The 22,965-nt window shown below is 42.2% G+C and overlaps 2 long non-coding RNA genes across 2 annotated transcripts in view; one reads left to right on the top strand and one right to left on the bottom strand.

Annotated features, from left to right (window-relative positions):
* The first annotated feature begins 930 nt into the window (after positions 1 to 930).
* Positions 931 to 17,546, top strand: LOC141279662 (uncharacterized). Its single transcript, XR_012334246.1, has 3 exons — positions 931 to 969; positions 15,196 to 16,207; positions 17,493 to 17,546. It is a non-coding gene; the product is annotated as an uncharacterized lncRNA (long non-coding RNA).
* Positions 17,547 to 20,674: 3,128 nt separating this feature from the next.
* The window catches only part of LOC141279661 (uncharacterized), a 44,899-nt gene continuing 42,608 nt past the window's right edge, over positions 20,675 to 22,965 (bottom strand). The window contains exon 3 of the long non-coding RNA XR_012334245.1: positions 20,675 to 20,791. This is a non-coding gene — a long non-coding RNA (uncharacterized lncRNA). The remainder of the gene's footprint in view (positions 20,792 to 22,965) is intronic.

Raw genomic sequence — 22,965 nt, 5'->3', positions numbered from 1 at the left:
TAACTGTCAGGTAAACTTCTATACATCTTTCTATTCATCTAACTCAGTTCACACATCTCCCCCTCCATGAATCCCTTATGATTCTTTGATCCCAGACTTAGTGGTTGATACCCCCACAACATTTTGTAACTATCATAAGAGATTATTTTCTTCATGCACTGAGATTACTGGTTGACATACCCACCTCCTGGCTTGTGAGGGGTACAGACTTGAACTTGAAATCTGGAATAAGCAGCATATTGTTACAAGATCTCCAATTACTAGTATCAAATGAAATATGACCCAGATCAATGGCTTCCCACAGATGGCCAGCAACCTTGTCTTCACTGGTCACAGGTTAGAGACCACGTAAGGGTAGCGCTTCGTCTTCACTCCTATTTGATACATATTGCCCTCAGATCAAGGCCTGCATTATTTTCACTAGTTGAGAATCTGGCTTATGTAAAACCAAGGTGTATTTTCCTCCCTCTCTTCCCCTTCCCTGAGCCTGTGACTCTATCCCCATTAAGACCTGGTCCCAAAACGCCTTGCTTTTATTTAGCATTTATTCCACCATGCTTTCTAGGATTTCATCATAATTTCTAGGGAAGCTGAATTGTACAGTCATTAAGAGCATGAACTCTGGAGTTAGCATGACTGGGTGGGTACCCAGGAACTCCTTGTGAGCTCTGAGATCTCCCTGTGTCTTTGTTTCCTCATTTCAAAAGTGGTGATGAGAGCCTCTACTTCATAAAGCTATTGTGAGAATGAGACGGACTAACTAAAGTTCTTAGAATGCTGCCTGGCATGGTAAGCGTTCAACAGAAGATACATCATCATCATCATGACATCATCATTCTGTAATCAAAGGTTTCTCCAGAGGCCCCAGGATCAAGACATTCAGCCAGCTCTCCCCCTGGGACTCAGCTCTAAAGGAAGATGACGAGATGACAGCAGCAGGATATGAAGAAAGAAAAATCATAGCGAGAGGTGAGAAACAAACGAGGACAGAGAAAAGATTGCTTTATCTCTGGAAAGCCTTTAGTAAGGGGATCTTTTCAATGCCATGGGTATATTTCTATGCTGAGCTCAATTCTCCTAATCAAAACTTTTACAAACATCTATTTTTAGCTGCTTAGTAGAGCACAAAACAACATAAGACTAAGTCCATGTTCACAAGAATCTTGCAAGCTAAAAGAACCAAAACATATATAAATCTTTAAAATATAATATTTATATATAATGTAACTAGATAAAATAATTCATGCATATATTTACTAGCTTTGGTAGAAATTAATCACAAAGATGTTTAATGATTTCATATTTCAATTTTTTAGCTATAGCAACAAAAAATAAACACAGAAGCCTCAACCAAAAGTTAGCAGAAGACTTATGTGAAAAGTCAAGTTGAGGAGAAAATCCTAGAGGCTAATAAATAGTGAGATACATTTTATTTTTAACATTAGCACAATTTCCCAATGATAAGCACTGTGACAGCAACGTGATATAATAGTATAGTGGCTGACCTTTAGTGTGTGCTAACTCTGGGCCAGACTTGTTTCATGTATTTTACTCTTTTATTTTCCCCCAATTCTTTAAGGTAGCTATATCATTCTCCACTTTCTGATGAGGAAACAGAGGTTGAGAGCACACACAAGACACACATTTAGCGTGATGGTTCATTGTGTCAAATTGACTGGACCACGGTGCTCAGATACGTGATCAAACATCATTCTGGGTGTTTCTGGGAGGGTGTTTTGGGATGGGATTAACATTTAAATAAGTGGGCTTCAAGTAAAGCAGATTACTCTCCCTAATGTGGGTGGGTATCATCTAATCAGTCGAAGACCTTACTAGAACAAAGATGCCTTTGGACCTGAACTGCCACTCTTCCCTGAGTCCTACCCTGCCAATGCACCCCATCAAATTTTGGTTTCACCAACCCTCCACTACTGCTTGACGCATTTCCTTAAAATAAATCTCTTTTTGGCTTGCTCTCTCTCACACGCGTGGGCTCACTCTCTCAATATATAAATGCACACACGTACACACAATCCTTCTGGTTCTGTTTCTTCACAGAACTCTGATTCATACGCTTAGTATGTGGTGGAGCTAAGTTTTAGGTCCAAGTTTCCTGAGTCTTACACCTCACCACTAGCCTTTACAGCTTCTCTATAAATGTTTTGTTAATACAACAAAATTATGTAACCTTTGGGATAACAATTTAGCCACACACATTAAGAACGTTTTAGAAGTTTATACATTCTATGGGTTTCTTCTAAGTAAACAAATTGAGACGAAGGTCTATGTACATAACACTTTTCACAGCATAGAAAAACATGAATCAATTTGAATGTCCAACAGTGAAAGCATTAAATAAATTATGATGCATACATAGAGTAACTACTAGGCAGTTATTAAATTATGTTTCTGAAGAACTATGCCAAGGGGAATTACCCGGGAGATAATATCAATTTTTTAAAACTAGCTAAATTATTATATACATACTGTGCTCTGAATTATGTTAAAAGTGAATGTGTACTCATAGATACTCAGAGGAAAAACTGGAGACAATTATATAAAAATGTTCAGAGTTTGTTTCCTGGGTGGTGTCATTCACTCATTTTCTTCTTTATAGTTTTCTGTATTTCCCAAAAACTTTATAAAGACTAATGTTTTGGTGTCTTTCAGTGGTGGTGTTATTTGGGGGTCAAGGCAAGAAAGGCACCCAGGAGACCACAGGCTTTTGTGAGAGAAATGTGTGACACATTAGGAAAAACAGATTTTCTGGAGTAAGCAAATGGGTGTTCCCAGCGAGTTTCATTTACTTAATTCAATGAAATTTCCACAGGAGGCAAATTTATAGTTAGAAAAGAGATGAATGTGTTCCAAGGGCTAAGGAGAGTGCAGAATGGGGAATGATGGCTAATGGGCATGGATTTTTACAATTCTGCTGCGTTGGTGGTTTCACGACTTTGTCAACGTACTAAAAAACATCGAATTTTATACCTTCAAAATGAACTGTACGGTATCAGTAGGTAAACTGTTTTCCAAAGTGGATGCATCATTTTAACAATACTACCAGCAGTGCAGGAGAGCTCTATTCCCCTTTAGTAACTTTTAACTATATAATTTTTCAGCTATTTTCCTAGTAGCTGCTCTGAGGCTTATAAAATGCACCATAACTTACATGCTAACTTAATTTTAGTTAGACATAGAAACTTTACACTTATATATAGGTCTATCCCTTGCTCCACTTTTAGTGCTATTATTATCATATGTAGCACATCGATATATGTTACAATCCAAAATATAAGTATTTATGTAATCTGGGGTCTTTTAAAGAGGTGAGTATATATTTATAGAGTTTGTTGTAGTGAACTTATTATTTGCCATTCCTGGTTTTTTGCATTTCTTCCTGTGTATTTGAGCTACCATCGGGTATCATTCCCTTACCCCAAAAGAGATTAGTTTCCACCCACTGCCTCTGTGCTGTTACTGTCAAATATTATATTTTTAGACATTATAGACCTAACAAGTGCTTTTTAAGTCAGTTAAGAAAAAACAAAGATGTTCAATTATACTGTGTTTTTAAATTACCTACATAATATTTACCTTTAGCAGTGCTCTTTGCTTTTTTATGTGGATTTGAATATGAATCCAGTATCAGCTGCTTTCAGCATATAGAACTTCCTTTATCATTTCTTCTGAGATACGCGGGCCAGCAACAAATTCCCTCAAGTTTTGTTTATCTGGGAATGTCATTATTTCACCTTCACTTTTGAAAATTAGTGCTACTGGATATAGATTACTGGTTGACAGCTGTTTTCTTTCAGCACCTTGACTAAGCCGTCCCAGCCCTGCACTGCTTTTAATAGTAAGTCACCTGTTCATGTTATTGGAGTTCCCTGGCCAATAATGAGACTTTGTTTTCTGCTTTCTAATTTTCTTTTTGATTTTGCCTTTTAACATTTGACTATGTTGTGTCTGGCCATGGACCGCCATGTATTTTATCCTACCTGGAGTTCTCCAAGTTTCTTAGATGTAGAGATGAATATTTTCCATCAGATTTGATAAGTTTTCGGCCATGTAAAACTAGACATTTTTAATAGTATATAATAGCAGCTCTGCCTACTGAGCCAGCACCGCCACCGCCTCTTCCAGGGCTTGTTACTGTTTTCTTAGTTGCTTTTTATTTTTTTACTGTTTTAGGTGGACTATTTAATTGAAATGTTTCCTCCACAGTGTGCAACTGCTGAAATCACTCCTCACAGGGTGAAGTCTTGGGTATAAACACAGTTTCCCTGGGCATCTGAGCTGATCTACCCTTATTGGTATTACACCCAGCCGTTAGTCTCCATTAGTTGCTATCTGATTCCACTACTGTTTTTGACAATGTCCTGGGGCATAAATTGCTTCACAGCCTTACTTGATTAAGTTACAGCCTTAAGTTAATTAAGTTAATTTTCAGTGTACCTAACTACAGAACTTTGCCAGTCTTTGAGGCCACTCAGACCTTAGAAGGGCTCTTCTTAATTGTCTCTTTCCCTAGTACTCTCCGTTACACTTCTAAGCTGGCCTACCATTTTGCTTATTGCTATCACTGAGGTACCAGCCAAAGGACACCACTACTAACTGGGTATCACCAACATCTTCACTGTTTTCAGCAACACCCCTAGGCATGAATTTCACCACTCTTTCTTCCCAAATAAGTCAGTCCCCTTAGGGAATTCTGTGGAGCTCTCTGGTTTTTTTGACCTGACTATCTCCCGGGCAGTATCTTTGTGTAAATGCAATGGCGGGGGTGGGGAGGGGATGGATAATGGCCTGCTTCTCCAAGAACGACACCCTGCTCTATGAGCGGGGCCCTGGGAAAGGATGGTAACCCCTGATCTTCTCAGCTGACCCCTCCTGACGTGGAAGGAGGGCTCCCTGATGATCCCCACCTTATAAGCAAACTGAGGTGGGTGTTTCAGGGCCAGTATCCTTGGCCTGCTATGCCTGGGGTAAAACTTCTGTCCTAGGAGTGTGACTGGGCAAGAGAAGGGACACCAGTCTTCTCAGCAGCACCTATAGCAAGAAGCTGGTGGTTGGGGGATGAGAGATGCCAGCGGCAAGCCCCTCGTGGGGGAAAATGGTAGCTGTGGAAAAGAAAGGCCCATCTTCTTGGCTACATGTGCCTGGATTAAAGTTTCTATCACACTGAGCTGGGGAGAGGGGAGAGGCAGAAAGTCAGGGCTTAAATGCGACAGATCCTCACTCTTCTTACCAAGATTTAGTAGATATTTTTAATGTTTCTCTATTTTCTATAGGTCCTGTGGACAACTTCCAGAGATTTATAATGTCAACCATGTAATTGCTAAATATATATATAACTTTATATAATTGTATAAACTATATTTAAATATTTATATATTTACAGTTATATATATACATTTGCCATATGTATAATCACACACATATATTTATCACATATAATTTTCAGCAGTTACATGTTAGCTTTGCTAGAGACAGGGTCCATTAGGCTCCTCACAGCATCCTTCTAGAAGTCAAGCCGATTGAGTTTCATAAGAAAAATCATGGCTACCTTGAAGCCAATAGCACCCTGAAAAACTCACAGCGCATGACTGTGGGCTGTCCAAATGAAGGGAGAATACGCTTAATGGGAAAGTCGCATTGTTGACAGCTTTTTATATTGGTGGCATACTCCACTGCTCTCTCTCTCATAAACCTAGTGCACCAGCAAAAACAATGTCATTGAAATGCAGCTCAGAATTCTCCCCTGCTTTGGAAATGAAACTCCCAATACCTAACTACAGGATTAAGCCACTTTGTTTACAAGCACCTGCTAGAGGCTGCAGTGAATAAAGCTAACAATTGCACTTAAATACATGGAATCTAAGTCCTATAACCCCAGAGGCTAAAAGTCTAACAAATCCACTTTGCAATCTCGGAAGTGAAAAATCACATGTAAAAATGTACCTTTAGTGGAAGCCCTTCAAGGCAACAATAAAAGGCCTATAGAGAAAAGAAGTAAACATCTTTTAGGAAAAAAAAAAAGGTAAACAAGTAATTTCAATGTCAAGCAGAAAATGCAAGGTTAGGCCATTTGGAAGTTTATAATTTATTTAATACTGAAATCTCAAAAATCCATTTTATACTTTACCACAAGTTATGGAAGTTATCACAGCAGAGGGGCAAAATATTGGAAAAGCTTCTCTCTCCAAGTACTGTAATTTAGCTACGGAATACCTAACAAAAGGCAGAAGAACAGCAAGGAATAGCAAAAACAAAGAATTAGAGAAATAGAGGTATGGCAGACCAAAAACACAGGGAGATGCTTCAACGGCTACTGCTGAGAAAGCAGCCCTGGGGAACAGAAGAAAGAATTGGTACCATATAAATGTCTGATGCATAGGCACTTCCGTGAGAGGCCCAGAAACAACACCATCCCCTAGCAATCAATTCTGGAGAAATACAACATCAGCATTATGTCAAGAAGCCAGAAAGACAAGACCTCCTCTTTACTGAATCTCAGGAGCAACCCTTGAGGCAGTATCTTGAACCAAACATCCCTCTGCTGGAACAACTGCCATGCCAGTGATGGCAGGAGTCTGAGACTTGAGAACAGAACCCAGAGGGTGAATCTGATCCTCTTCCCGCGTGAAATTCCTCCAGCTGTTATCACTGAGAGTTTAGCAATATTCTTGTTTGAGGGTGTAAAGCCAGAAGAATTGTTGAAGGGCAGTATTTAAAGGTCTTACTATCTACCTACCTCTCCATCTTCAACCTGAAAGCCCAACAGGCACCGGACCCTGCAGCCACAGGGAGCTGCACTCAGTGTGGTCTTTGGCCTCCACGGCTGACCTGGTCCCTGCGCCTGGAGGCTCTTTTCTACCTTTTCTACATCCTGTTAACACGTATTGTTGTTAAGGCTCATCTCAGGCAGCCCACCCTCTTGGAGGTGGTCCAACTTTGCATTAAGTTAGGCCTAGCTCCTCTGGGCTCACCCAACACCTGGGGATTCCTTCTGTCACACGACTGTGTTATATCCTTTAATTTTCTCATCTCTAGACCAGTGTTCTTAAATTTTAACATTCCTGAGGATCACCTGAATTTCTGGTTGCTACTTCTAGAATAATTGAGTATATTTTAGGTGGGGCCTAAAAATGTGCATTTCTAACAAGTCCCAGGTGATGCTGACGCAGCTCGTGCAGGACCAGGACAGCACTATGAGAACCGCTTCTCTAGGCTACCAGCCAGCCCTGTGCCTGCAAGCACCAAATTCCGTGTGCATCCTTGTGTCACCAGCATATGTCCAAATGCCTAGCACTTACCCGCTTCCGTAAGTGCTCAATGAATGAAGGTTAGTTCAACAAAACTGAGAAGAACTAGCTAGCATTTATCACCTCACACAATAAAGAAACTGCAGTAACACAAACACAGTTCCTCAAATATGGTAGCCATCGAATAGAGCTATGCAATAGGTGAAAAGGAGCTAAAAGCCCTCTTTTTTGTTTTAAGTAGTATATTGTCTGTTCAGCTTTATATAGTAGTTTTTTTTTTTTTAATTAATTAATTTGTTTATTTTTGGCTGTGTTGGGTCTTCGTTGCTGTGTAGGTTGCAGCAAGCGGGGGCTACTCTTCATTGCGGTGCACAGGCTTCTCCTTGCAGTGGCTTCTCTTGTTGCTGAGCATGGGCTCTAGGCGCGTGGTCTCCAGTTGTTGTTGCACACGGGCTCAGTAGTTGTGGCTCGCGGGCTCTAGAGCGCAGGCTCAGTAGTTGTGGCGCACGGGCTTAGTTGCTCCATGGCATGTGGGATCTTCCTGCACCAGGGATCAAACCAGTATCCCTGGCATTGGCAGGCGGATTCTTAACCACTGCACCACCAGGGAAATCCTTAAGAGCCGTTTCTGATGGGTACATTATCAACTCACTTTTTACAGTTGTCTCTTGCAAATATGAATAGACACATCACACAATAGTAAATCAAGCAAAGAACCACATTAGAGGAATTCAGAAGTACCTAAGGCTTCTGACACAACCACATTCTTTTCCCCAGAAAAGGAGTCAAAGGTGCAATAATTAACCCGAATAAACTTGTAACTGTCTTTACTAAGAGTCTCAACCTTGAATTTGCCTGATCAGTCCCTTGGTTTTGCTCATAACTGCTCACAACTCCGTGGTCCTTCTCGGGGGGCGGGGCGGGGGGGGGGCGGTCCCTCTAACTCCCCAGGTGTCTTCAGCTGACCTCTTCAGGCTGCGTCAGGACGACTGCAACTTTGTTCGTATTTTTTTCCTTCCTAATAACACCACCACTTGGAGAAGCACCGGTCCATGTTTTTAAAAACGGTTGTAAATCATACGAACCATCCTTCTGCTCAGAACCATCTATGGCTTCTCGCCTTACTCCACATAAAGTCCAAAATCATTAGAAGAGTTCCCGAGGCCCTAGCTCAACTTGCCCCACCGCGACGCATTGTTCCTCTGAATTCAACTACTCCAGCTCTCGCCCTTAAACCCTCCTCCCCAGCCACGGTGGTCTCTCACCGTTCCCACTTGAGGGACTCTGAACCTTGTCATTCCCTCTGCTTAAAAACTCCTCCCATTAGCAGTTGCCAACTATTCCATACAGGATGGATAGACAACAAGGTCCTACTGTACAGCACAGGGAACTGTATTCAATATATTCAATATTCGATGATAACCATAATGGAAAAGAATATGAAAAGGGATGTATATGTGTATAACTGACTCACTTTGCCGTGCAGCAGAAATACAACATTGTAAATCAACTATACTTTAATAAATTAAAAACTAAAGAAGACTCTTCCCAGATATCCACACAGCTCCCTCCCTGACCGCCTATGTGTCTTTACTCAATTATCACCTCCTCAGTGAGGCCTTCTTTGACTCCATTCTAAAATTGCAATTCTCCCTGCAACACTCTCTATGCCTGCCTTTATTTGCTTTATTTTTCTCCCTGGTACTCCTCACTGGGTATTTCTTATGTATTTCATTTATTCATTTGTTTATTATCTCCCCCACTATAATGTAAAGTGCACGAGGGCAGGGACTTTCATCTGTTTTGTGCTCACACCTCGAAGAGATCTTGGTCTAGAGCACGTGCCTGTGGTGGACACAGAGACGCGTCTCTTAGAACCCCTGTCAAGGGCAGATTTGCTGCGCACCTGCAGGAGGTGTGATGAGTGGAAGGCCTCCAGCTGTCACCCTCCTCCTGAGGCCACCACCCCCAGGCTCTGCCCGGTGGGCCCTGACACAGCTCACTGTGACAGGCAACGTGCACCACAGGTCCCGCTCCGTGCGGAGGCTAGAAGTGTCAGGGCTTCTATCACCATTCGACTCCTCCCTCGGCCCAAACCTTCCACAGACACCCTCTAATAAACATACTGGACCACAGTTCTGTCTCAGCGTCTGCTTCCAGAGACCCCAACATGTAACAGTACTCAATAAATACTTGTTAAATAAGTGAATATACAAATGAATCCTGTATCAAGAGTGGCCCACCAGGACTTCCCTGGCGGTCCAGTGGTTAAGACTCTGCGCTTCCACTGCAGGGGGCACGGGTTTGATCCCTGGCCAGGGAACTAAGATCCCACATGCCACGCAGTGCGGCCAAGAAATAAAAGTAAATAAAGATGGCACTGTAGAGCCTGTTCTCTCTCTTTGCTCTCTATCATGTGAGGGTTCAATAAGACAACCATCGGCAAACCAGGGAGCGGGCCCTGGATGTGCTAGCACCTTGAACTTGGACCTCCCAGCCTCCAGAACTGTGAGAAATAAATTGTTTAAAAAAAAGAGTGGTCCCACCAATACCAGTGTTGGGTCCCCAGCTTGATCCCCAAGAACACAGGAAGTGAAACCTCTGAAGGAGGGATAAAGATATCTGAAGACTGAGGAGTTAACCACGTAAAGATAGTGGGACATTTCAGGCCAGAGGTCCAGGTCTGTGCCTCCAGGAAGCCTGGAAGAAGGCCTGGGTGGCTGAGGCACAGGAGAAGGAGGCAGCGGGATGGAAGGAGAGGAGGGACCAGTGTTCTTTTCTCTTCTCCCATCACAGCCTTTAACGGCCAGTCAGCAAAAGCCTTGATCCGCATGAAGACTAGAGCCCAAATTCTTAGCAACAAGGATGCTGGTTCCTCATTCCTCTAGGAAAGCAAAGACCCCATGGTAAGTAGAATAATGTCTCACCAGGATGTCTACATCCTAATCCCTGGAGCCTGTAAAGATGTTACTTTATACGGCAAAGAGACTCTGCACATGTAACTAAGTTAAGGGTTTTGAGATGGGAGATTATTTCCGATTATCTGGGTGGGAGTATAGACAGGATCTTTGTAGAAGGGAGGTAGGATCAGAGAAAAATTGGAAGATGCTGCATTGCTGGCTTTGAAGATGGAGGAATGGGCCGTGAGTTCAGAAATGCAGGCGAAGTGTCTACAAGGTGGCACAGGTGAGAAAATGATTTCTCCCCTAGACCCTCCAGAAGGAACGTAGCCCCGCTGACATCTTAATGTTAGCCACGGGAAACAAATTTCAGACTGCTGACCTCCAGATCCATAAGATAATAAATTTGTTTTGTTTAAGCCATTAAATCTGGGCTAATTTCTTACAGCAGCGAAAGTAATACAGACCCATTCTTCAGAAACATAATTACCTGATGTTCTCTCCCTCCAGGGAGAGAGGAAATACCTGTCTTCCATATCAAAGACGGATACCCTCCCCCTGAGTGAGCCAATGCCCATTTATGTACAGAGAAATACACATACACATATGCACGCCCTCTAACAAATGTGGTTCTCCTATGAAGACATAACAGGTTCCATGTTCATATCCTTCTGATAACTCAGTGTTGTGAGTGCGTGTGTGTGTGTATATTTGCCTTTATACACATATACGGACATTTCCAGAGCACCAACTTTATGCCAGGATTATACTTAGCCCTTTAGGTATATTCTTTCACATATTTCTCTTTATACCCATGACAACCCTGTGGGGTAAATATTACTCTCTGCACCTTACAAAGGAACAAACTTAGGGTCAGGCAGATCAGTTGTGGCCAAAACCACAATTCGAATACAGACTGAATGCAGGTCTACCTCTCCTCAAGTCCATCAATCTTCCTCTGAGATATTTAGGGATTCCTCACTACAAACCTCTTGCTACCTGTTTCCACTACGCCATCCATCTCCCCTTATTCCTCCCATATATACACACCCTCTGCTCTCCAAGCACAATGAAATGCTTTCTCCTCCAGCCAGCTAGCCTCCTACTACCTGGTCTTCTGTCAGCCATCTCCAGGTGGAATTCTCCTCCCTCTCATCTTTGCCTCGTTCCTCCTATTCATTCTTCACAACTTGACCTAAACGCAAATGCCTCTGAGAAGCCTTTCAAGTCCTAAAGGGGTGAGGTACACCTGTTGTGTAGTTTTATAGTATTCTGTTCTTCCACAGTCACTGTACATATCGCATTTCATAAGCTACTGCTTACCAGTCAGCGTTTGCTCCCTTTCTCTGTCCCTACGATGTAACTTCCATGCAGGCAAGGATTACTTTGACCTTGCCCACTACTGTACGCTGGGTGCATCAGACTACAAAGCCATTATAGAAACTTAACATTGATTATGTATTTAGGTAGGAGTGAAAATACATCTGCTTTTAGTTGTTATATTAAGTCATACTGCAAATGGGTCTTAGAGCTCTCAACTGTTAACTAAAGGAAAAATGCTCATGTAACGTTTCATTGTTTTGTTTTTTTTTTCCAGCGGCCATGGCTCACGGGCCCAGCCGCTCCGCGGCATGTGGGATCTTCCCAGACCGGGGCACGACCCCGTGTCCCCTGCATTGGCAGGCGGACTCTCAACCACTGTGCCACCAGGGAAGCCCCGGTATTTTTTAATGATAATCTCAAAGAACGATTCCCAGACTTGATCTCTGACTGCGTTACACCATTTACTGTGAGTTCTGAGTCACGTAAAGTAATTGGAACCTACATGAAGATGTCTTATTTCCCAAAGCAAAAGGTGATAAAGAAGTCCTTTTCAACTTGTATTCTCTTTCAGCAAAGTTAAGACCTTAAGAAAACAGTCTTTTCTGCTCCGGTTAGTTGTCACTCTGTGATCTAGAGGGATAAGGATCAAGATTCATATACAGCACTCTGTGAAAGGAGAAGGAGAAAAACATGTTCCAGAACACAAAATCCTATCATATCAGTTTAAGCTACGGTATATTTGCTGATCAGTGTTGTGTGGTCTTAAAGACACGGAGGTACATTTCGAGGGCTGGCATTTCAAGAGAATCTGCTGGGATGATTGATGAGTACAGCAAGAACAGAGTAACAACAGTGGTGATAGTAACAGCGATCAATGACGACACTTCCTGTGCCAGGTACTAGGCGTGGTAGGCATTCTATCCATTACTGCTCACCAGCACCTTGAGAGGAAGCTACTACTGTGAACCCCATTATACAGATGGGGAAACTGACCTCAGGAAAGACAGAAGTACTAACTCAAACCTAAATATTTTTACTGTAAATCCTGTGTTCTCCATCACTGTGATAGCTCTTGGCACTGACTATAGGTTCCTCATCTGCGCATTAACTGCATTTTTTCCATAGCACATCTCAATGTGCTCAATGTTCTCAAATGTGAGCAGTGACTTCCTTTTAGAGGGTGATTACCCGAAGAAGATTGTCCTTTATGCTGTTTTTAATTGTACTCATATGAATATGAGTGGTTCTAGGCTACGGTTTTAAAACAGAAAATTAGTATGTTCTAGGAGTAACAGAAAGGAGTAATAAAACAGAGTTGAAATGGGTTCAAACAGGGTTTAGTGACAAGGAAGATTTGTCCTCAGCAACTGTGCAGAGGAAGAGCCCTCATCCAGAAGAGCTGGTTTCGCTTCCTACGTTAAAGGGCGCTGTGGCAACATAGGAAAAGCCCCAGACCTCCAGCCAGAGGACCTGGGTTTAACTTCTGTCCCTCCCCTACATCTTGTACAAACCTGGGAAGACAGGAAAACATCTACCCCGATGTGCTCATACAAATTGAAAATATCTACCATACAGGGCTTCCCTCGTGGCGCAGTGGTTAAGAATCTGCCTGCCAAGGCAGGGGAAATGGGTTTGAGCCCTGGTCCAGGAAGCTCCCACATGCGGGGAGCAACGAAGCCCGTGCACCACAACTACTGAGCCTGCGTGCCACAACTACTGAAGCCCGCGCACCTAGAGACCGTGCTCCGCAACAAGAGAAGCCACCGCAATGAGAAGCCGCGCACCACAACAAAGAGTAGCCCCCACTCACCACAACTAGAGAAAGCCCGAGCACAGCAGGAAGACCCAATGCAGCCCAAAATAAATAAATTTATAAAAAACAAAATCTACCATACATATATGGTAGATTTACCATATATATGTATAAAAGCTTAGGATTCAATACAAATGAATTGAGTCTGACTTCACACTGAATCTGAAAAATGACAAATTCCAAAGGGAAGTAATTCTGGCACCTGCGTGATGCACAAGACTATCAGTGTTGTCACCTGAAGTATTTTTCTAGAAGATGTTGGGAAGTGCTTAACAGGTCATACAAAGAAAAGTATTGTTTTCGGTTCAGAGCAATAAGACCAAGATAGCCCCTCAATGGCAATTATCAAATGGTGTTTGGTATTTTCAAAACATAGCATCACTGGTCTACAATCAAATACCTATTAAGCTAGGTTTAAATTTTAATTAATAATTGACAGTTTCCAAATTCCTGTCTTATACCACTGTCGCTTTATGTATATCCTAAGAATAAGCACGTCCTTAGACAATGTTTAACCTGATTTTAAGAATAATTTAACATAGGCAGCTACTTAGCCCCTCTCCACCCCATCATAAACCCTCTTGTGCAATACAGCATTTGGTATCTCGTTTTAGTACATAGCCAGCCTCATTAACATAAGTGTTTGTCCCTTGCAAGTCCCTTAATTCCCTCATTAGATAGAAATACATTTTCCATGAACATAAATGTACTGTGCATCTAATATGTGCGAGATTCCTCTCCAGGCACTCGGCCGGTGGATGGAGAAGGGGGTGTTTCACTAGCAGCTGTTAGAATTAGGAAGCTCGGTGTAGCGTAACCCACTCTAACAGACCCAGAGAGCATCTATGTGTAAAGTTGCTGGTGGGATACGGTACCTTTGGATAAAGGCTTGTCCCTGGAGCTAGGAGACCTGTTCACGCAGAAGGGTCAGAGAAGCTGAAAACGACTGTGCATTCCCACCCTCATGTTACCCCCCAAATCAATAATAACTACCAGACACCCTGGAGAGAACAGAGGTCAATGTTAGATGAACTCTGAGTGTTCCCCCTGCACTCTCCTCATTCCAGAGGACCCAGATCAGCACAGATGTAATGACAAGGGACTGACAGATAAGTTTAAAAGATCAGAACTAGAGCCTCCTGTAGCCAAAATGGAGACTTTTCCAACCATTAGGCACATTTCGGAGAATTTGATAAGACTGGAGACCTGACAGCCACAAGTCACCTGGTTAACTGGTTCTTACCATGTTTTTAAATTGTGTGTTAGCATTTTGCTACCTCTCTAAGCCTAGGCTAAGAGATCTGGCAAGATTAAGAAAGTGAATACAGAGTACAATGCGATATTTAACGTATGTGCCACCAAAGAAATGTGCTTTTCTATGTGTAATACATTAGAATTCGTGATAATTGTTAAAGCTTCATCAATAGAATTCTCCGAGATTTGGTTTAGTTGTATCTAGGCTGCTTCCAAATGTCTTCTGCCTATAATAAGCAACACGTAGCTTCTTCTAATTTCCAAAGGATTACATATATTACCCAAAAGGCACTAATTCATGCTGGTGTCGTAGGCTGTCTCCAATATGACATAATCTTATTCTTTTCCATAAAGCTAACTGAGTAAGTTAAAATTACATGTCATTTTGTTGTTTCTGTTGTGCTATTTAGGTAAACATGCCCACGGATTGGAAAATAAAAAGCCTTCTGTGTACTATGTGCCCCTAAATATGGTCATCTTAAACACTCTAAGACATTACACAGTATAAAGTAGTCAACAAGGTCAATGATGCTTGCAGACACAGCTCTGAGGTTTCGTAACTATGCAGCTCACTGACCCAGATAAAGAACAGCCATTTGGATTTTGCTCCAAAAACTTGTTTTCTTCTCTTTCTCTCCAGGGGTGAAAACTCATATGCACAAGAAATACAATCACAACTTACCTCAAAAACTACCTGAAACTGCTGACTTCAGGGAGGAAGAGAAAATAAGGAGTATCAAAAGGAGGAAAGAGGGAGGAAAGAGAGAGGAAGGCCTTGTAATGACAGCTGAGAACTGAATTCCCTAAGAAATTATGCAGTTAAGTCGAGATTTGTGATTCAGTGTTATTATCACCAACCACCGTTCCCTTGGGGACCCCAGGCATTTGCCAAGATACAGGCTGAGTGCTCTGTCTGCCCCCCCCCATATAAATGCCTGCTCTCATCCCTGACGGATACACAACAGTCATATGTGGAAAATGTTTCTCAGAGAAGCAAGCTCTCTCCACAGAGAGGACCCCTTGGGTAGCAAGGATGTGTCCATATTAAATGTTTATCTGTTTAAATAGTTTAACAAGGCTCATATAAGGACTGCAAATCATGGGACAGGACAAGCCTCACACCAAAAGCCATACGTATCCACGAAGATGTTTCTTAGGAAGACAGAATACAGCCACTGAGACACAGACATATGGAATCAATGTATCTCAGGGAATAATTTGAAAGACATGGTGGGATAGTCATGGAGAACAATGATCAGAGAAAGTCACCAAGGTGGGCCATCTAATGAGAAATAAAGACCTTCTTCACTCTCTGATGAGATGTCCTCTACAACACAGACTCCCAAGTTACACAGTTGGGGCAGATCTCTGAGCATCTTTATTCACTGAAATCAGAGGGCTGTTTTCGATAAGGATCACCAAGGGCTGATAAAAAGGCAGACGTCACCAAGCCTCTCTATAAGCTTGCAGCCGGGTCCTACCACCTCGATTGTATCAACTCACCTGGTAACCTAGCATTGGCGTGAAACGTAAACGCATGAACGTTTGTCTATCACCCGCTGCGTCACAAATTGAAAGGGACATCATCATCAAGGACAGCTTCAATCACAGGCCCCATGTTCATCAAAAGCCAAGCACATCTTAAACCTCAGGTACCATTTGTCATCCCTGTAAACCGCCACAACGTTAACAAGCTCACTCAGAGACAGCTTGGTACAGATCCATGCAAAAAGCCAGAAACACTCAATAAATGTTCTCATGGAAAAAATGAATGAAGTGAGAAAATAAAACATAGCCTGGAGAGATTGACAGAGCACAAGTCCCTGAGAACCCTGAAGGCCGTGCGAAACAATGTTGTTCTTGATTCCAGGTTGGCGAGAAACCATTGAAGGGTTTAAAGTAGGGCAGTAACGTGGTCCACTTGGCCAGCTTCACAGATGACTGGCTGAGAGGAGAGGATGCATTTGGGTCAAGGGCCTTGTGCACGTGGTGCCACCCCTCCTTTATGAAGCTCATACCAGAAAAATGATGGATGTACTTTTTTCTGAGGGTCGTCCCACCTTGACTCTGGAAGTTCCATGAGGGCAACAGCCCAAGTCTTAACCTCTGACCTCCTTGGTGACTACGTAAATGAACACAACTTAGCTAACTAATGGATGAGCTGTTTACTTGTAAAAATCCTCTAAAAGGGGAGAGAGGAGGCTGAATTGTTTTTTCATACTGGAGCAAAATCCGCTATCCAGTAATTACAGATTCCCAAAGCCTTGGTCTCTACAAAACAATTTTCCATCTTGAGATATCAAGTCAGTACTGAACCCATGATTTTTTACTCTCTCTGGGAAACTCTACCTTGCAGATAATCCTCCCTGTGGTCTTTTCTCTTCTGCTGCTGACAAGGACGCTTCCTTTCCACCATCTCATTAGTCCCACGCATGTACGGGTGAAGATTCTCTCCATGACCAAACTCGAAGCAGGCTCTTTTGAGCCCAACTGGACCCCATCCTTGGGCATGTCCCTTAAGAGCCCAATATTAGCAAGAATCCTAAATGGGTTTAACAAGATTCCCCACCCTCAGTATCTGATCACCCTGACCTGCCTTTACCAAGAATCCTATTAGGTCAGTTTAGCCAGAATCCCCTCCCCTACTGGCGTTTCCTCTTAGTAATTTCCCATCCACTGACCTCCATCGTGCTCCTTCGCTATGAATTCCCACTTTTCCTTGTTGTATTGAGTAGAGCCCAATTTCTCTCCCCTGCCTCTAAACCCCATTGCAGTGGTCTGCATACCTATCACAATATTCCCCCTGAATAGAGTCTGCCTTTCCATTCTTTGTGTCATGAAGACTTTTCTCTTTATTAATACACAAGAGGAGTTATTTTCAAGGAGTCTTTCAGCTGTCACTGATAATCTAAATGTAGATTTTACTTTCATGGACAGGGAGAAGAAGTGACACTTTTCAGAAGGACTTCCAACAAGATTTAAAGAGCAGACAAAAAGGGTTTCTGGTTTAGTGTAAGGTAACTGAAATGTTGGGTGAATGAGAACATCCTATTTAAGGTAAAATTTTTGTTTATCTGTGTTTCTTCTCCATCAATGAACAAAGCTTATTTTCCTATACCAAACAAATTCTTTAGAAGTACATTTTTAAGCATTCTATAGGCATAAGGATAAGGCAGGAAGTAAAGATAAATGAGATTACAAGGAAATTAAAATAGAAGAAAAAAAAAATGCTTGGACCAGAAAAATGTCATCATGACTTCACACAGCTATCACCAATGGGGTGTTAAAGACAGGGTGGCCCAAGGCCCTTATGTTCTGAAATGAATCACGAGACTTAGTGTCCAACCCAGGATAACACTTTACTTTGGAATTCCCCATAGCAGAAACCTCTGTAAGCTACAAAAATCCTTCTGTATTTCAGTTTTCCATGGTACCCAAGTGTTCCAATGAAAATGTCTAATATAGTTTCAGTAGCAGATGACTTTGATGTCTTGGTCTGTTAATATGATAAACTGAAGACCTACCACAATGTCAATCTTAATTACCTTTCATTTTGATAGGTGGCTTTCCAAAAATACATTTGCACATAAAATGCTAACCAATCCATTCACAAAGTTTACCAATCTGGGTCAGATTTTTCTGCCAATCTTGACCATAGATTTTTAATAAAATAAAATGTTTGAAAGACTTAGCGATTAGTGGAAAGACAGATCATAAGAAGCAAATGAGAGGTTTGGGATATTTTAACAGCTTTACTGAGATATAAGTCACATCTATACAATTTACCTAATTAAAGGGTAAAAGTCAATGATTTTTTGTATACTCATAGAGTTACACAATCTTCACCACAATTAATTTTAGAACATTTTCATCACTCCAGAAAGAAACGCAGAACCCCCAAGTCCCTGTTTCCCCTGGCCCCTGGAAATCAGTAATCTCTCTGTTTTAAAAGATTTGCCTATTCTGTAAAGAGAATCATACAATATGTGGTCCTTTGTGATTGGCTTCTTTCACTTAGCATGTGTACAGGGTTTATCCATATTGTAGCATGTATTAGTAGTGATACTTAATTCCTTTCTGTTGCCAAACAGTATTTCATTTGTTTATTCATCAACTGCTGGACATCTGAGTTGCTTCTACTTTGGAGCCATCATGGAGAATGCTTCTATGAATACTTATGTACAATCTATTTGTGTAGTCTCGTAGTTATACACCTAGGAGTGAAAATGCAGTCATATGCTAACTGTTTATCATATGTGGAGCTGCCAGACTGTTTTCCACAATGGCTGCACCATTTTACATTCCTACCAGCAGTGGATGAGGATTCCAATTGCCCTGTGAGAACTTTTAATTTCAGGACGCCATGTCTGATATTTGAAAACGTACTAAAATGGAGCTTTAGATAGATACTGAATATCTCAGGAAATAACCTGTTGGCCTAGACTTTTTGCTTGGAATTTTGGACATCATATTTCTCCACCAAATTATATTTTTACCTTCCCCCTTTCAGACACGATCTATTAAATTCTGTTTAGAAGCATTAGGCTAAAAGACAGGATGGAAAAAGAAGTACCAAGCAGGTTTCTGCTTTTCAGACAAGTATTTCTTCCGCTAAATTAGGCTCAAAACTACACCAACCTCATTTTATGGGGTTTCGTACCTGAACTTCCAGACGATGCCTAGTGTAGCAATTACAAATTTGAGATTCCATGTTTAGCACCTGCATTACACCTGTTGCATCATTTATTATTATCCAATTAGACTTAAACACACACACACACACACACACACACACACACACACTCCAAGGTTTATTTTTCATCTGTTTTCCCTCCGTTTCCTCTACCTCAAAGTTTCTGTGCTGTGATGCCTTGTTTGGTTACAGTACTTCTTTGAACGTGTTACGTATATTAGTTACCTGAAATAGATCTAAATCCTTTCTCATCTAAAAATATCTTTCTTTCACTTGAAAGCAAAGGATGTTTTGACAGCACAGAGGAGTTGTTTTCTTTGGTAAATTATAGGCACTACTCTTTCTTCTTCTAACATCCACTGGAGCGAATGAGAAGTCAGAGGCCAGTATAAATCTCTCCCCTTTGAAAATAGCGCAGTCTTTCTGTCTGCAAGATTCTAAGATTTCTTCTTTACACTCAAAGCTGAAGCGTTTTCCTAGGTATGTATCTTTACAAATCCTGCCTAGAACTCTGAGAGCCTTCCCAATCTCTGACTCAAGTCTGTCTTTAGCTCAAGGAAAATGTCCCCTATGATTTATTTAATCTGCCTCCCCTGTCATTTCCTGTTCCCTCTGAAAGCATTGTTATTCACTTGTTACATCTCCTGGATCTAACTTCCAAGTATATTCTCTTTTCTCTCATAATTTCCATATATTTGTAGTAACTTCAATCTATATTTTACAATATTTCTTTCACTTCATCCTCAAGGATGCTAACTGAAGTCTCTATAAATGTCCATCCTCTCTTTCAATTAAGATTTTAGTTGCAAAGCCATAAAAGTAAGTGTGGATGAGTGTGTGTATCTGTGACTCTGCCACTGTGAAATCTATGTAAGTTCTCTAGCATTTGCTTGTTCACAATGTAATGTCTCTTTAAACAGTGCTCTTTAGCAAGAGGTCATCTTTCCTACTGTCTTGCTTACTCTCCCTCTCTCTGGCTGCAAAGTCCAAGTGAACATGTTTTATTTTCTCAGCACCAGCTCTGCCCATAGGCAGGCGGTGTCTCAGCTCACCACTAGTCCCAGGGAAAGGCAGCAGGCACAAAACTCTCTCCTCTGGTTTTCTCAGCTGTGAACTCACAACCTTCCTGCTTCAGTAATAAAGCCATCTCAGCCCACTTACATAATAATGATGCAACCCTTTCACAAATAGGAATGCCAGGGAGCTCTCCCAGGAGCCGTCCTGAGGACACGGTCCCTCATTCTGAGGGTTCTACCAGCTGAGCCCCAAACCCTAAGTCTAGGTGACAGGGCTACCTCCTTCCAGATCTAGAGCTTGAAGCCTATTTCTCACCTTTCAGTCCCTCACTCTGGCTACCCTGGTAGCTTCCTGACACAGGAGAGGTAAAAATAATATTATTAAAAATAAGAGTAATAACCAACATTTCCGGGACACTTCTTGCAGAACATTTAGTAATAAGCTGGAGAAGCATTTTTCCTTGGAGTACTTATTCATTCTTCATTAGTCAGCTCAAATGCATACAGCTCAAACAGTCACTATGTCTCTGCAAATAAAATAAGGCAGAGGTGGAAGAAATTACAAGGTGGCGTGGCAACATTTTAATGCTTCACTACTGAAGATTTAGATAAACCTCACACAGTGGAAAAAATCCAAGCAAAGGTGCACATTCAGGGGCTCGAGAGGACATGGCAATCAGTGTCTCAGAAAGAATCAAAGCTTTGTCATCAGACAACCTTGATATCGAATCCCTAGTATAAATTTTACTTGTCTGCAGCTCAAACCCCCTCACTTGTGAAATGGAACCCAGAAGACCTCCTGCACAGGGTCTTTGCAAGGAATGAATGAGAAAACATCTTTAGGACCCGGCGTACAGCAGGTGCTCAATAAGGGTCAGCGCTTTGTTCAAATTTTTTGTTTTTTAAAACAAAGCCTCCCATGAATCCACTTGTCTGCTTTGTTCTAACACAGAGCCCCCCCACTCCACCATAGTATAAACTCCCTGGGGGTTGAAAATGTTGCCCATCTCGTGCACCATTGCATTCCCAGGTCTTAGAACAATCCCTAGCGCTAAAACTTGCAGAATGTTGAACAGGAATATCAGCTAATGTCTTAGTTTAAAAAGAGCATTAGCGGGCTTCCCTGGTGGCGCAGTGGTTGAGAGTCCGCCTGCCGACTCAGGGGACACGGGTTCATGCCCCGGTCCGGGAGGATCCCACATGCCGCGGAGCGGCTGGGCCCGTGAGCCATGGCCGCTGAGCCTGCGCGTCCGGAGCCTGTGCTCCGCAACAGCAGAGGCCACAACAGTGAGAGGCCCGCGTACCGCAAAAAAAAAAAAAAAAAGAACATTAGCATTCACTGTTTCACTTGAGCAGCAGCACAGTCTCGTTATTATTTTCTCCTTTTGTTACATGAGGAAGCCAAAACTCAGGAAGGTCATGTGACTTGTCCAAGAAAAGCACAGAGAAAAAGGACGTTCAGCCCTCAGATCCCAAATCGTGCTACCATACACTCTGGTACCAGCCACTCGAGCAGAGAACTTACTCTGCTGCCTCGACCCTGGGGGGAACGAGTTCCAGTATAATTTCTATCTTTTTGTGAAAAACAACCTATTACAGTGGGTCACGCAAGGCCCAGGACCCAAATGATGCAGAACGTCCATCATCATCAGCCCAGCATTCTCATCCTTTTCAGCAGCACAAAACTGGCCTCAGGCAGCTGAGAACACACATGCTTCACAATCACGAATTAAAATTTCCAGATCCCAGGAGAAAAATACGTTTCAGGACAAGTTGCTCCAGGCCAAGTTTATTCACAGACCTGGAGGGAACTTCAGAGATCCTTTGTTAAATGAGGAAAGTGAACGCCTTAATTTTAGAGAGGATACTGATTTCCAGAGAGGGTGAGTCACCTGCTCAAGGTCACACAGCAAGTTGGTAAAGGAACTGGAACCAGCTAGCGCAGGTTTCTAGCCTCTCCGATTATAACATCATCATCACCCTCAGAGCCCAGGGAACGTGAGGATGAGTTGGCCATGCTGATTGAAGGTGCAGTTGCCGATAGCTCTGTATCCCATAATGAACGCTCCCTGCGGATCGAGCCCTGTGTGCTACACGTTCCACACATTTGATCTCATTAAATCTTCTATTAGTTTCATTCACATACGAGCTTCAATTAAAGCAAGTAGGAAAGAAAAAACTTGCCCAAAGGCACATAGCTAATAAGTACTGAAATCAGCAGACCGTTCTCTCCCCATATTAACAATTCTAAGAGTGAGCAAAAAAAAAAAAAAAGACGACAAATCAAAAAAACCCTGTCATCTGCTTCCTTCTAGAAGATAAGGTGATGAATCAACTAAAGCAGTATGTTCTTAAGACTACTGGCTTGCTTGACGGGACTTTCTTCAAGACCCTCACCACACTAGGATGAGCCTATCCTGACCAACCCCTCACCTTGTAAGACCAGCCTTAGAAGTCACCCAGCCCCAGGGCTAAAATACTTTAAATATCTTCCTCTGACCCCTGTCTTCTGAGAGGCTGTGAAGACTCCTATGAGGTGATGTTCCCTTTCCTGCCTGAGGTCTGATAAACCTGGCTTTGCTTTATCTATATGTACTTCTGGGAGGCTTCTGAGGCAACTACCTCAGCAAGTGGCAGAACGGAAGCTCAAACCTGGACGTGCTGAAATACAGACTCCGTGCTACTAACCATTACATACTAT

This window comes from Tursiops truncatus, chromosome 10, assembly GCF_011762595.2.
Source record: "Tursiops truncatus isolate mTurTru1 chromosome 10, mTurTru1.mat.Y, whole genome shotgun sequence".
Taxonomy (NCBI): Eukaryota; Metazoa; Chordata; class Mammalia; order Artiodactyla; family Delphinidae; genus Tursiops; species Tursiops truncatus.
This window is presented reverse-complemented; position numbering and strand designations above follow the sequence as displayed.